Source organism: Jaculus jaculus, chromosome 6 (assembly GCF_020740685.1).
Source record: "Jaculus jaculus isolate mJacJac1 chromosome 6, mJacJac1.mat.Y.cur, whole genome shotgun sequence".
Lineage (NCBI taxonomy): Eukaryota > Metazoa > Chordata > Mammalia > Rodentia > Dipodidae > Jaculus > Jaculus jaculus.
In genome coordinates, this window is record NC_059107.1 from 129432955 (window position 1) to 129449784 (window position 16830).

The 16830-nt window shown below is 35.2% G+C and overlaps 1 protein-coding gene and 1 non-coding gene across 7 annotated transcripts in view; one reads left to right on the forward strand and one right to left on the reverse strand.

Moving 5' to 3' along the window:
* The window catches only part of Mgat4c (MGAT4 family member C), a 678495-nt gene that overhangs the window by 24869 nt on the left and 636796 nt on the right, over positions 1–16830 (reverse strand). The window lies entirely within an intron of this gene.
* LOC123461863 lies at positions 10789–10895 on the forward strand. The gene has a single exon (XR_006637926.1). It is a non-coding gene; the product is annotated as a U6 spliceosomal RNA (small nuclear RNA).

A 16830-nucleotide genomic window follows, 5' to 3' on the forward strand; every position in this document is an offset into this window, starting at 1 on the left:
AGTGAAACTGTTTTTCTGTTTTCTTTATGTTGTTTTTTGATTTTTTTAATTCACAGTGTATACAGTCATGTTAGTATCAACATTTGCCTCCTCCCTGTCCTTCCTCCACAGAAGGGACACTCCTCCTTGGGGAGTATGGTCATGTATTGTGGGGTTAGCCATCAGTTATGGGTAGGAGGCAATGTCTCTGTGCATGATGACCCAATGTGTGGATCTAACATTCTTTCCACTCCCTGTTCCACAAATTTTCCATGGCAACCTTGGGTTCACTTTAGGTCTGCTCAGTGATGAAATCTTGGGAGCCTCTGTGTCTGAATATCTGGTTTGGTAGGAGTTGAGTGCTCTCTGTGTCTATCTCCTTCACCCTTGTGCTGGTACCAAGTTCACCAAGAAAGCAGCACTCTTGCTCATTTCCCCAATTACCCTTAGTTTCAACAGGGGCCCTTTTAAGGTTAGATGGACTTATTCTCTACTTAGAATCTGAAAAATAAAAGGAAATTCTCCAACAGAGAGTGAAGGTAGTGCCAGGTAAATGAGATCAACTCTTTATTTTTTTTTTTTTTTAAGAGAGAATTTAATAAGTGTAGGCCCTCTTGTAGCCCATGATTGGTGGGAACTTGATAGTGGAGAGCGGGCTCATTTTTGGATATAGTTTTGACTTGATTCTCAGCTACAGCTATGGGTTTCATTCCACTTAGAAGACCAGGTAGCCAAACCAAGAGCATCTGCTTTCCCACCATGGGTGTGTGCCACTATTAAACTTGTGTGAGCATCATGTCAGGTTGGTTTTTGCAGAGTATCTTAGACCACGAGTTTCTTGGACAGATGTTGGTCCATTTCCCCCAGTCACTCATGTAGCAACTTTGGCACTAGATGAGTGAACTATCTGGGGACTAACACTCTTCAAGATTCCAGACAGGTCATTCCATGTTTCATACCAACAGTATATGGGGTCTTCAGCAGTAGGGTCTTACCACTAACTTTTGGTAGATCATCCAGTACTCTGACCACAATCTGTTTTCTTTTGGGAAACCTTGTAGGTCTTTCTGATCAAGAACTCATTGTGGATGCTAGCCACATGCTGGTACTGTGAGTTACAGGACAGCACCCAAGAAGAGAAGGAAGAAAAAGATAAGTAATATAAAAGAGATAAAAGAGAGAGAGAAGAGGGAGAAAGAGAGAGAGAGAGAGAGAGAGAGAGAGAGAGAGAGAGAGAGAGAGGGAAAGGAGAAGCTCAAGGTCAGTAGTCATCATACTCACTCCAGGGCTTTGTGATTCAGGTGTTCCCTCTAAGGGCCTGATGAAGGTTCAACCATTTAGACTGTCTTTTCAGATATAGAATTTTATGATACCATTGCCATTTGGGTCCAGTTGTGTGTCCACTACCCCCACCTTTACCCTCCGCTCCAGCCCCACCCACACTACTGTCCATTCCTTGATATGGTTGAGCAAACCTCTCTGAACTGAGGCATGGAGCTTTTAGGATAAGTGCCCAGTAAAGGAATAACTGGGTCTGTTGGTAACTCTATAGTCAACATTTTTTGTTTGTTTGTTTTTGAGGTAGGGTCCCACTCTAGCCCAGGCTGACCTGGAATTCATTATGTAGTCTCAGACTGGCCTTGAACTGTCAGCGATCCTCCTACCTCTGCCTCCCAAGCACTTGTATTAAAGGCATGCACCACCATGCCTGGCTCTATAGTCAACATTTTTGGGAGTCTTAATATTGCTTTCTAAAGTGGTTGTACCATCATATATTTCCACCAACAGTGGATGAGGGTTCTGGGTTCTTATTTCTTCACATACTTGTCAGCGCTTATTTTCTTTTGATTTTTAAATGTTTGCTATCCTTACTGTGGTAAGGTGGAATCTCATGGTGTTTTAATTTGTGTTTCCCTGATGACTAAGGATGACAAACATTTGCTTAAGTATGTGTTTGCCATTTGTATTTGTTCCTCTGAGAACTGCCTGTCAAGTTATTTGCCCCATTTTGTGAGGTGGTTGTTTGACTTTTTATTGTTTAAGTATTTGACTTCTTTGTTGATTCTAGAAATTAGGCCTCTGTCAGTTGGATAGCCAGCAAATATTTTTTCCCTTTCTGTCGGTAATCTATTGGCTCTGCTTTCTGTATGTTTGTCTATGAAGAAACTTTTCAGCTTCATGAGATCCCAATGGTTGAGTGAATGTTTAAGATCCTGTGCTACTGGGGTTTTGTTCAAGAAGTCTTTTCCTCTTGCTGTATCATGGAAAGGATTTGGGGTAAGATGCTCTGTAGATGTCTGTCAGGTCTAATTATTCTATGGTTTTGTTGAGCTCTCACACTTTTCTGTTGATTTCCTGTTTGGATGCTCTCTCTATTGCTGATAATGGAGTATTTTAGTCCCGGATTATGAGGGTTTTGGTGGTTATTTCTGTTTTTGTCAAGTAGTTTTTGTTTTATGAATTGTGGTATTTCTGTGTTTGGTACATAAATATTTATGATTGTAATATCCTCTTATTGGATCATTCTCTTGATAAGTAAGAAGTGACCATCTTTATCTTTTTTTTATCTTTATCTTTTTGGTTTGAAGTCAATTTTTCTGATATTACAATAGCTGTATCTGCTTGTTTCTTATTGCCATTTGCTTGGAATATAATTTTCTACCATTTCACCCTGAGGAGATGTCTGTCTTTTGTGGTGAAGTGGGTTTCTTGAAGAAAACAGTTTGAGGGGTCTAATTTTATGATCCACCCTGTAGGCTTAAGTCTCTTGATGGTTGAGTTAAGGACATTAATATTTAGGGTAATGACTGTGAGGTTTGATTTGATCCCTGCCATATCACATTGGTTTATGCAGTTTGGTGTTTTCTTGGACTTTTAGTTTTTTGTGCCTTCTCTGTGTTTGGTTATTGTGATCTGTTTCTTGTAGGCAATTGAGGTTGATTATTTGATTTTTCTGTGTGGAGAATTTCCTAAAGTACTCTCTGCAGCTTTGTCTTTGTGTTCATATAGTTGTAAACTTGAGTTTTATCCTGGAAAGTATTTCTTTCACCATCTGAGAAATACTTTTACTGGGTAGAGTATTATGCGTTGGAAGCCGATAGGTTCTTAGACTTTGCAGTATTCTGTTCTATGCCCTTCTGGCTTGCAGGGTTTCCATTGAGAAGTCTGAAGTAATTCTGATGGGGTTACCTTTAAATGTAATTTGCTATTTTTCCCTAGCTGTTTTTAGGATTGTTTTTCTTTGGTATCAATGTTTAGTGTTAATGACAATATGTATAGGAGAGTTTCTCCTTTGGTCCAGTCTGTTTGGAGTTCTGTTAGCTTCTTGTGACACGATAGGCCTTTCTTTTGAGAGAGTAGGAAGATTTTCTTCAATAATTTTGTTAATTTCTCCATGCCTTTGGTCTGAACTTCTCCCCCTTCTGGTATTCCCATAATCTAAATGTTAGGACATGTAAGGGTATCCCACAGTTCCCTTATGTTCTGTTCATAGAAATTTTTGAACTTATTGAAACATTTGGCCTCTTGAATTATTTCTTCGGTTTTGGCTTCCAGATTTGAGTTTCTACCTTTTACATGGCTGATTCTATTTTTGAGAGCTTCTACAGACTTTTGGGCTTGTTCAATTTGCTTTGCATCTTCTACTACTTTTCTATGTATATTTTCCATCCCTCTGTCCAGTTCCTTTTGCACATCATTTTGTGATTTTCTTGTTGCTTCTTGGAATTCATCCTTGCACTCCTTTATGTCTTCATTGAGCTTTGCCAGACAATTATTGAAGTACTCTTGTTTTTCACTATCCTTCAGATCATTTAACTGTCTTTGGACCCCTACCAGGGTCTTATCTATTACATCTATTCTAGCAATGATAGCATTCATACAATTATCTGCCCTTTGTTTCTTTTATGCAAATTCTTCCATTTAATTTTTCAGGGTAGCATAGCTTATATCTTCATTTTGGGGTTCTGATTCTAATGTCTCTTCTATGTTTTGATTAAAGACATCCATTGTGGGTCTGGGTGATCTTTACTTGCATTTGATTTTTCATGCTGTTCCTTTTGCATTGTGGTCTGCCCATGACAGTGTAGGAGCCTTATTTAATTTAGGAGGAAGTTGTAGTCAACCCTTGAGGTGTGTGCAATTGTTATCCCTTTTATGTTTGCATCCACTGTTTTTTCTGGGGGCAATTGGTATTAGTTCTGCCTGCTCAGAGAGAAGGAGCCCATGAGGCTCTGGTGTGGGCCCAAGAACTGATGCAGTGGCTTGTTGTTCTATGATTTGGGGTATGGGAGTGTGTGGTCAGGTGGCCCAAAGTGTACAGAGGAATGGGGGGGGGGCGTTGGTGGCCAATGCGATGGTGTTTGGGATCCTGAAGGTGCAGGTGGAGCTAATCTGGCTTTCCTGGGTTCAAAAGGGAATAGGGGGCACTGGTAAGTGGGATGGCTTTTGCAGGATGGGTTTAGCGTGGGGCGGGGGAAGTGAGGTGGAGGTTGCATGGGGTGGTTGGAGTGGGACTGTGGACAGGGCAGGGGAGTGGGAAGACTATCGTGCTTGGTGGGGGAGTGGGACAGCAGTCATAGGGTGGCTGTGTGGTGTAGGGTTGTGGTCGTGGGTGTTGGGAGGTGTGAGGCAGCAGTCGAGCAGGATGGGGAGGGCGGGTTGGCAACCATGGGGGGTGAGGTCCTGGGGTAGCAGCAGTTGGGCAGGGCAGGGGTGTGAGGTGTGGTTGCGCAGGGTGAGGGTAGTGGTGTGGTCACCCGCGCTACAGCACAGGTGGAACTACACTGTCCCCTGCACTGCAGTTAGTGCAGGAGGAACCTGTGGCTGGGACTATTGCTAGGATGGCTGCTTGAGTGTGTGAGTATTGGTTGGCTACCCGAGTGTGGGAATCTGCCACTTCTCTTTTTTGGCCCTCTGTAACTTCCACTGAGGTCTGTTAGAGACTGCTCCCCCTCAACATCCAATGAACCCTTAATGTCTTGCCTTTACTGCCATGGAGGTTGAGGCACAGCTTGGTGGATGCCATCTTGACCAGAAGTCTTTTTATTTTATTTTATTTTATTTTATTTTATTTTATTTTATTTTATTTTATTTATTTATTTTCAGATAGGATCTTGCACTAGTCCAGGCTGACTCTGAATTCACTATGCAGTCTCATGCTGGCCTTGAACTCAACAATCTTCCTAGCTTCTTAGCCTCCTAAATTCTGGGATTAAAAGTGTGTACCATAATACCTGACTGAAAGTTTTGAATAAAAGAATATATGACTAATTCTGCCAACTCCATCAAATCTTGAAACATACACTTGGGTGTGAATATAACAATATCAGTAGGTTATTGTGTTTATTGTCATAATTTAAATAGATCTCTTTCTCTTTACATTCAAGAGTTGTACATTTTTGCTATTGACAGCCAAGTTAAATATTTTCTTTAGCAATATGTGGGTTTATGATTCCTCCTATCCACAAAACATTACTGAAAGGGTCCTTCCTAATTAAAATAGCAGCAGTGTGGGCTGGAGAGATGGCTTAGTGGTTAAGCACTTGCCTGTGAAGCCTAAGGACCCCGGTTTGAGGCTCCATTCCCCAGCACCCACATTAGCCAGATGCACAAGGGGGCAATCACATCTGGAGTTCATTTGCAGTGGCTGGAAGCCCTGGTGAGTCCATTCTCATTCTCTCTGCCTGTTTCTCTCTTTGTCTGTCGCTCTCAAATAAATAAGAATAAACAAAAAATATTTTAAAATAGCAGCAGTGGGGTCTGTCAATACAGCCATTTCCTAAGTGGAACTTTGTCCTCATGGAGAGGCGCTTCAATGTGCATAGAGAATGCCCCTCAGATTTTGTTTCTAAAATCATCATTATAGAGTTTTATTTTATGTAAATAAATTCACAATTGTTAAAAAAGCACAGTCAAAGTAAAGCATAATGAGTAAACAGTACTAGGATACTTTCAGGAAATGAGATTTTTGTTTGTTTGCTTGTTTTTATACTTCGACCAGGAACTTTACCCTATGCAAACTGAGTGCACAATTTCATAAACAGAAGAGCATATTTTCATGTATGCTAAGTCTTGTAACAAGTCAAAGACTTTTCCTTTATTTCATGCTTAGTAACACTATAAAGAATTATCCAAGTATGAAGAGTTACTTAAAGATAATTACTATTTTGTATTTTAAACAGTTTTCTGAATTTTTGTTTTTGTAATTTTAATTTAAAGAAAAACATTTCTCATTCTTGATTCATTTTTTTTCTATTATGGAGTGCCAATCAATTATTTAAGATGAAATTATGTTTTTCTATATTTTTGCCCTAGACAACAAAATTGAAAATTTTATTTAATATCATACATGTTTTCCACAAAACTCATACATAGCACATATTTTTGCACATACATTTAACTCTTCATATCTGGTTAAGAAATATCAAATTATAGAAATATTCCTGTTTCAAGGTATGTTGCTGCACAACATTAATCCCAGCACTCAGGAGGAAGAGAGAGGAGGAGAGCATGAGTTCAAGGTCACCCTAAGACTACATAGTGAATTCCAGGTCAGCATGAGTTAGAGTGAGACCCTGCCTCAAAAAAACAAAAGCAAAGGAACAACAACAACAACAACAACAAAAATCCTGCTAATGAGAAATGATCTACTTTAACTATGAGACAAATTTCAGAATATATGTGAATACCCATGACAGTAAAATTGATTTAGAATAATTTAATATTTCATGATTCAGAAAGAAGTTAAGAATTTTTTAATGCTTACTTGCTATCATTACCATTTTGACTAGCATTTTCCAGCTATCTGAATACTTCTAAAACTCACTTTCCTTTGTTAAATTCATCTTTTAGATAAGGATATTGGAATATAGTGGGAGTTTTCATAATTTGCTTATTAAAATATATTGTGAAAAAATTCATCATCAATATAAAATAATATAGAATGCAATAGCTGATTATCAGCATGTTCGTGGGCTTTAAGCATTCTCCATTAATCTATTGCACTTAACATCGTCCAATCCTTATAAATGTTGGTATCAAGATAAGAAAATAGCAAAGTCTATTACAACTATGGTATTAACTGCTATCTCTAAATATTGTATTTAAGAAGCTGGAAAGGTGCTTCAGTAGACAATGTACTGGTTGCTTAAACTGTAGTACCAGAGTTCCATCTCCAGGCCCCACCCTCTGGCAGGTTTGACAGGGAATGGGTATAAGGATACACCAGAATCTAGGAGCAAAGCACAGCAAGAATCCAGAGTGAAGTGGACAGGTAAGGACTGATGGGAGAGTTGTTCTCACAGGTGCACCTGGACTTATTCACATGCACAACTAAATAAATAATATAATTTAAAAATATATAACTTAAATCATTACCATTAAAACTTTTCAAATCCTCTGTAAAATACCTCTACGCACTCTTCCTTAAATCTGAACATGTCATTCCCAAGCCTGAGACATTCCATAATTTTGCCAGTTAACAGCAGAAATTTTAAATCTTTTGCATGTTATGGAAAGTACTAGTCACCTGTTCTAAGCTATCATTCACCACCATCCACCATATCCAGCACATTGAATATCAGTTCAATTATCCCATCATCTTCAACTCTGCAGCCAAGTGATGCTTGTGATATGGACTGTTTCCTGGCTTGTTTCTTTTGTGGGAGGAATTGGTCAGTATTTTAGTGAGATGTTCTTTTTTTTTTTTTTCCTAGAGGCATGTGTCACTTTGTGCATCTTGATCTACGTACGTACTGAGAAATCAAACCCATGCCATCAGGCTTTGCAAGCATGCTTACCTACACTTTTAACACAATTTTTAACATTGCTATTAGGTGATTACTGAAAGCAAGGAATTAGGTATATGTATACCAGGTATGTTTTCTAACATTTTCAACTATTTATTAATTGATAATTTGTCATTTAAATAACATTTAAAAACAAATGAAATACCAAAATTTAAGTAAATTAAGAATTCCAAGGAAAATGTAACTATAAAATGCAATCTTGTAACTATGATAGCTAGATTATGTGAAATTGTAGGAGAGATGCCAATCCTTCTGTTTGGATGTTGCAGATTTTGGAAATATAATCATTTTGTAAAACTAATGCTTTAAAAAGAGGAAGATAGAAATCCATATTATAAAAGGTATTAATGTCACTCATTACATCATCTCATTTGTCTACAAGTTTACTTACATGTTCTTATCATTTTTAACTCTTTGATCATTCAAAATGGAGTCCCAATTAGTGCACCTTCAATTTCATGATTATTTTCACTATTAAACATTGGGATGACCACGTGATTGACATTTATGAAAGACATTAAAATATAAATGAAGCTGGGTGATACTTTTTATACAATAATATAAAATTAGATTTAGATGCTTACCATATCACACATAGCCAGAACAAGGAACTTTTAGCACTGGTAGGTTCTGTTTTAATGATTTTTATGTACTATAACTGATCTCATCCTCATAGCAAGGAACATGGTTATGATACTCATTATTCATGTAGAAATTTTAGACATAGAAACATTTAATAAGATCAAATTATTTTATAAGGATACACAGGTTGTAAATGAAGGACTTGAGCCCAGGAGGATGACTGCAGAGCTCACACTTTAGTCTAAGCACAATCATCCTTCTTGAAATTTAGAATGGAACAAAATTTAAATATACAGAGACATGGGCAAATCATTCCAAGTAGAGTCCTAGTCATCCATTAGTAACACAACAATGATTTTACATGCAAGTATATACCTTGTAAACAAATTGTATGGCTATGAAAATGAATAAAATAAGTATAGTATATTTGTTATTGAGGATCATTAAAATAATCATGACCTAATAAGTTAGTAAATGCAAAGGAATATATTGAACAAAAATTAATTTTGAATAGTAATTTATAGTTTTGTACATCTATCTCTACAAGGAATTTTGAAAACTCAAAACATCATAAAGTTCAATTTGGACATCAGTTGTTTCGTATATATTTAGTTCTAGATGAAAAACTTTTATGTAGTCTCTGTATTATGATATAATCATTTTTAAGTCATTCATCTTGCCTTTGTAATCTGATGTGAAAATGTTCCATATATACCCAAGAGATTCTGAGATGTAAAGCATTGCAATAGTATATATTTGCTTGCTTTTGTACCAGGAAAAATTTAATATAAAAAGTGAACTACAATTGTGGAGTTATTTTTATTTACATGAATTTGTTTTCTGATTTGAAGAATTTGGCTTTGGTATATACATTTCCTTATTATATTCTTTCTTCATTAATTATTATGTCTGGTATTCTTAGAAAACAGTATGAATATAATATTCTCTGCAGATACATAAAGTCTCTTACTGGAGAGTCTTTTCTAATATAATTAAACCTCACTTCATACTCTGATGAATCACTATGTAGCAGTGCAACAATTAGGAGGAACAATTAATATTACTTCTACCCAAGGGAAATTACAACATAACAAGTTAGACTGCACAAGAAATATCACTTGCATCTGTCTGAGAGATGATGCAGTCAAATAACAATGAAAATGGCAGGCTAAAGTGAACTTATTTATGTCATCATATTACTAGTCATGGAGTTAAAGACATGACATTATATAGGATATCTAATTCTCATTTTCCAAAGTAAAATTGTTGCAGCCATTCTCATGATGGACTAGTATTTTGGAGGTAGGCCCTTGATAAACAAATAGACTAAGTTGCTACTGTCATTCAGAAAATATTTGACAGGCACCTACTTCTACAGACCACCAACTCTACAACAGTCAATTCTATCACATAAATGTCTTTGACAATTTTTCTTTTTCTTTTTTTTTTCACACTCTCTACTTTCCCTAAAGTAAATTTCTTAGGAGTGGAATTCATACACAGAAAAGCTTCCACAAATGTTATCTAACTAAACACACAAACTTGGATTTCCAAAATAACATAAATATAGCAACTACTTTGTTTAAAGAGTCACTCTGTCAAGGTTTCTAAAAATTACAAATTTAGTTCTGGAATAATTCGGTGCAATACGACTGACAGAAGATTGATTAAAAAAAAAACATATGTCATTCATGAATATTTTTCTTGATACTAGGCCATTCTTGCCATTATCATTGCACCAGAGTTTTTTAGTTGGTGTGCCAAAACTGCATATCTGTCAGTTCATCCTTCATGTTATTAGCAGTATATAAATAAAGATTTGATTTATTCTACTTCTATTCACCCATAGGAAACGTTTTAATGACATTTTCATTGTTGCTTTCATTATTTCAAGTAGTTGTGTTACAAGTTGACACCTCCCTACATTTCTAGTCTTGTATATAGGGACTTCATTTCAGGAATCATAATTAGGTTCTACGAGGGATACCTCTCTTGAAGAATTCATTCACTTCATTGTTTTATCTTTCTATAGTTACCTCATTTTTGACTGCTCAAGTTAGCTCCTATTTATGTTTAAAGATTTAAAGATTCAACTAAATGCCATCTTATTCAGTGTTTGCTTTAGAGAGAGAAAATACAAACCTGGTAGATGTCAATGTATACCTTGATTTTTCTACTTACTAGTAGGACCATATCCGGTTGGTTTCCTAACTTTAAAGTTGGATAATGCTACCGGACAGAGAAGGTTAGAAAGGTTATTTTTTTTTTTAATTAAATGAACTAAAGTAACTAGCATGTGGTAGATGCAGAAATGTAAATTAGATTAGTTCCTTGACCTGATTTTACCTAGATATAGTGCTCCCATTTAATTCACATTTCTAGTTTAGAAGTAAAAGGAATTAGCATTAAAAGATTTTCAGTGCTCACTTCAGCAGGACAGATGCTAAAACTGGAATGACACAGAAAAGGTAAGCATAGGCCCTGTGCAAGGATGACACACACACTTGTGAAGCATTCCATAATTTTTTTAAAGACTTCCAAGTGGAGCTATATGGCAACCACTGGACTGTTAATAAACAACTGTTGAATGATTATTAAATCTAAGTTGTGACTATAGGTAATAAAAGTACAGTACGCTTTCTTAACAAAAACACAATTTGTATAGGTTGTTTTTGCATCTTTGCACAATAAGCCATAGAATTAAAAGATGCTGTGCTCACATAGCTTCCAACTTCTTTTAATTCAATAGTATGGCATAATTCTATTTGATTGTATTAAAATCGATGAATTAAAATGACTGGATAGATTTTAAAACAGTTTTCTAGCCTTTTTAGAGTGCACTATTTAAATTTAAAGCACAAATTTAAAGCATATCTATCACATCAGAAAATACAGAGCCTTTTTTTTTCTCTGTTCAATTCTATTATTTTATGCATTTTCACATAAAAATTCCTGTATTCATCATGATACTGCAAGGTAGACAATTATGTCTATGAAGCTTACAAAAACTAGTGAGTTGCTCAAAATCAGCTAATAGTAGCACATTATCAGGTACAAAGTGTTGGCATAGCAATCATATGACTCTGGCTTGGGCATGGCTCTGCCAATAATTAATAAGTAGTGTCATTACAGTTAATTCAGTTCAACACTAAGATACATCTCTGAAATCCACAGCACTGCTTGTTTGTTGGCCCCAGTTACAACCATTAGGCAAGGTTAACCCAAAATATGTGATGCCCAAGGTAGACTAATAATGATATCTTTTCAACTTTATAGTCCTTAAGTGTATTAGTTCAACATGGCAGAACATGAGCATTCTGCTCTGAGTCTTCACCTTAAATAGTTCAGCTCTCGTTCAGACCCATGTAACAAAAACCTCGGTTCTCCCACTCGGGCGGGACCTTTGGGAGTCCCTTGTTCTCCCAAGTAAGTTATGAAAGAAATTGACAACTTCAGGCCATCAGAAGAATCAGACAAATTTCCTCTATCATGTTACATTTTAATGTTTGTGGTGTTTCACAGTTGTTGATAGTGTTCCTGCCCATTCCTTGCTTGATTAGGCAAACCTGTGTGGTCTCCATGTACTACTAACTTTTGTAGCCAGCCACAAGGCAATGCTGTTCAGAGTTGTACTCATGAATGGTGGCCAGAGTCCCTTGTGGCATTGTTTCCAATTCAAAGTACTTGGCCTATCCCTATCCCCAACACCTTCCTCAGTTCTATAGGGAGTAGGCCTCAACAATAGGGATCTTTCCCAGGCTTCCTATGCTATACATACATTCCCAAGGCTGGGATGACTGCTGTCATGCAACAAACTTGAGCAAGGCGCAAACTGTCCTTGATCTGTAGTTACAACCTTCCCACCACTCTGCAATGAACAGGCAAGTCCTAAAGTAAGTACTGCTATGAATTATGCAAAGAGGTATTTTTTGTTTTCAAATTCATTTAGTACTTCTTTAAAAGTATATTTATTGGACTAGAGAGATGGTTTAACAGTTAAGGCACTTGCCTGTGAAGCCTAAGGACCCACATTCAACTCTTCAGATCCTTAGACTGAATGTTGGGAAAGAAAATTAAAGTCTGTGTACCACTCACTTGAGGATTGAGTTATTATTACTGGAGAATAGCCAGCATGGAAAGGTTTCAGACACAATGGTTAGTTTAGGATTTTTTAATGTAGCCTATTTAGGTACAAGCACATTGTTTTAGCCTAGGTCTGCTGTGGTAAAAGTCAGCAGAGTCAAATCAGTTTATTATGTCAGAATCCATCCTTTCCCTTCAGCTTCTTGAAATCAAAATTTCCTTTCTTAACAGCTACTAGGAGTGTGTATCACAAAAGAAAAGTAGAGTGCAGAAACTAGTTAGATATTTCTTAGAGTGTTAGAATTATTATTTTCTTCAGATTCCCTTTTCAGTGAACAGGGAATCACTTGTCAATTTTAATATGGTTTTGTATAATATTAATGATGACATTTTCTTATTTTTAATAAGAAACCTTGAAGGATAACTCATAGTAATTAGACTCTTGCTCAGAGTTGCCTCTGTATTTATTGATGAACATGTATAGTGCTCTTTAACATTAAAAATAGGTGTTAAAGTATAGTGATTATAGGATATAAAGTCTAGATTTTAAATAGATTGCAACTATATTTTGATAGACAGCACAGAAACATTCATTTAATGATAACAACTAAATTTCTCAGTCATAGAGAGTGATGGAGATGGGAAAATGGTTACTATGCAATCAGGTTCACAAAACACTCTGCATGCATACCAGCAGGCATTGCTCTTCATTTTCTCTTGTTCTTTCTCTCCTCTTGGTGAACTTATAGAGGGGTTACTTATTTATTTGAGTTATATTTAATCAAATTATTTCTACATTTTAATTAATGATAGGTAAAGAATGTTTTCAATAGTATATAGAAGGGAAGAGGAGAGAAGGAGATTTTAAAAATTGTTAATATGAATCTACATATCAATAACAAAGCAGTATACTACTTAGGAAGAGCTAAATGAGTATTGAATTATAACATCAACAATATTCATGCAATGTCATTTTATGAAGAATCTTCCTATGGTATAATCTAGGTTAATCAGACTGACGTGGTGCATAGAACTGGTAGAAAATGATGAATGTCAGGAAAATACTTGGATTACTTTAATTTTTTAGTTATATTCTTAAAAGAAATAGTCACATTTTGCTCTCACACTTGAATTATTGGATGGACCTCACATACATATAGGAGAAAGACTGTTATGTTCTAGTATCTTTCCTCTCTAAATTGCTTCACATTTTACGATGACACCAGTAACTCACATCATGTCTATGTATCTGTGCAACATCTGATATACAGCAAGAAGAATTAGGACTGTAAAGTCTTTTAGATTTTCTTTTGGGAATGATCATATTTGAGGTAAAGGGAGATTAATTAGATATTCTACTCACTTTCTATACTTTTACAAAAGGAAATAACATCAATAAGAAAAAAAATCTTACCAGTGCATGCAGCACTTAAAGTTGTTAAAATGTTTACTTATCTGACCTCTAATTTTTTATTTTAATAATCTGAGAAAAGCCATCTTATTTTACCTGAAACAGCATTTGTTTTCTATAAAGGAGAAATGTGCTCAATATACACACTTTGGAAATAGCTGATGAATGTATGTGTTTGATGCATATTCTTACTGTGTTTAGAATTGCTTGATTATAATGAGGGATTCTATCATATATGCCAGCATATATGATAATATATACATACATATATATATATATTTAACTCAAGTGATATTAACATTTTATATAATTAATTAAAAATAGTAAAGATGCCAATTAAAAGGTTTATGAAAAACTAAATTTCAGTAGGTTAACATTATGTACAATGCTCCAAATTTCACTTAGATATCTCATGTAAACTACTAATCCCACTTTATTTAAATTAATTTCTTCTTGATAGTCTCATTATTACCTCTGATGGAAACTTGGATAGTTGGAATAATAGGAGTGCAGGAAGTTGGAATTATAATCAAAGATCTATATTTTTCAATACATGAAAAGAAAAATTACCCATATTCACTAAAAATACTTTGCAACTATCAGATTCAAATTGCTAGTAGATATTTGGAAAAAAATTTTTAAAAAAGCTTATGTAAATGAATTCAGTATTCATGTATTCAATGTTTATGAGTTAAATGTTTATGTTGTGATGTTTTTCCATGCAAATTTTAAAAGAAAACAAAAGGAAAAATGGGATATGTAGCATTTTAATGTAAAAATGTTCTTTCTCTTAAGCAATTTAATTAATTTATGTTAAAGTATAGGATCATGAACATACTATTTTCTAAAATTGAATTGTGGTGATTTAAACTAGTTGGAACTGGCCAGTTTACAAATATGTCAACACAAAATTTTTGAATGTATATATCAGGAGATGACAATAGATGGCCTCTTTCTCTGTCTCTAAAAACTAATATAGGCATCATGTATTTTGTTCATTTAGTTAACTAGTTTGAATTAAAGAATTTCACAAAGATCTCTAAAACAATGCAATTAATACTATATATTAATACTATATAGGATAATAACAGACTACAAGAGGAATGTAAATTACATTTTTTTAAAATTTATCTTCAAAGAGTGACTCAAGCAAACATTATACCAATTTTCTGTTAACAAAGTTTAATAATTTCTTAAGATGGAACTACTGTGCTGGAGAGATGTCTTCATGGTTAAGGTATTTTCCTGCACAGCCAAAGGATACACACAAAGCCAGGTGCATAAGGTACACTTGGGTCTGGAGTTTATTCGCAGTTGATAGAGGCCCTGGCATGCCAATTCTCTTTCTCTGTCTGCCTCTCTCTCTCTCTCTAATAAATAAAATATAATACAACAGTGGAAGTACTAATGACCCAGATTTAGGGAAGGAAAGAAGTCACAGAATCATGCCAGAATTAAGGAAAGTAATAATTAGGAATTTGAACTATTCATAAACAAAGTTTTAGCAGAGGTTCCTGATTGAATTTAAATTAAAAAAGAATAATATTGGTGTTTTGACTTATCTGCAAGCTGTGATTCATCAAATCTTAGTTACTTTATACACCAAAATCTATTATTTTTTTTCTACCTATATATATGATATTGATATCAAAACAAACCTCCTATTAGAAAATAAATGGAAAAATGAAAACATCTATATGCATTTCACAAACATTTATATTTGAACACCATATAGATAGATAGATAGATAGACAGATAGATAGATCAGTCAAAGGAGGAATCAGAATTAACTAAAATAAACATAATGTAGTTCCCTTGAGAATTAATTTCCAAAGCCAGGTTTTAACATGAGATTTTCTGCCAAACGTTAGAATATTTAAACTTTTTTTTTTTTTCTTTTTGGCTCTTACCTTTTTTTTATTATTATTATTAGTTTTCTATTCAGCAAATACAGGCAGTTTGGTACCATTATTAGGCTCATCCGTGACCTGCCCCCTCCCCATTGGCCCCTCCTTGTTGAGGTATATGGGTCATGCATTGTGGAGTTAGCCCACAGTTATTGGTACCATAAATGTCTCTGCATATCATGACCCAACATGTGGCTCTGACATTTTTTCTGCCCCCTGTTCCGCAAAATTTCCCTGAGCCATGTTCGGTTCATTTTTGGTCTGCTTCAGTGATGAGGTGTTGGGGGCCTCTGGGTCTCTGGCTCTCTGATTTGGTAGGAGTTGATTTTTCTCTGTGTTGGTCTCCTTCCTGATGAACCAGATACCAGCACATGGGGGGAGAATATCTAAACTTTTAATTAAAGTTTTTCACAAGAAAAATAGTAAAGGAAATAAGCCTTATCACCCAGCCATAGTGGAAGTATAAAAGTTAGTCTTCACCTCCCTCCTTTAAAATAAAAAAAAAAACCCCTGATTTAAAACATAAAAGTTTCTAAATCATAATATAGTTGTGTACCTAGTGCTACCTAGAGAAAAAAAAAAATCAAAAGACCACCTTAAGGATTAATCAAACCAAGTTACTACTATTTCAGTGCTGAGGTCTGAATAAATTCATGTCAATTATTTGGTCAAAATTAAAAGTGTTTATTATGATTTTGCCTGAGTTTTTGAAAACCCAAATGTGGGAATCTGAGAAGCAAAACCTACAATAGTTACACATCAAGTCTTACCTCAAACCTGTAATAGTTACATGTCAAATCTTAACTCACGGATATCTCAGAGACAATAGTCCATACATGGAAAGTCAGAGTCATGCGCAGTTGGAAAAAATGACCACAAATGAATTTGAGACTTACTTTGAACATTAGGACAAGGAGAGGATTAGTTTGTGTTCAAAACCAAATTAACTTAGAAAAATAATCAAAAGTATAAAAAGTTGAAAATAATTCACAAATTAGTGCAGTAGGTATATATCAATTAATAAACAACAAAATGATATGAAATACTAAGAGACAATGGA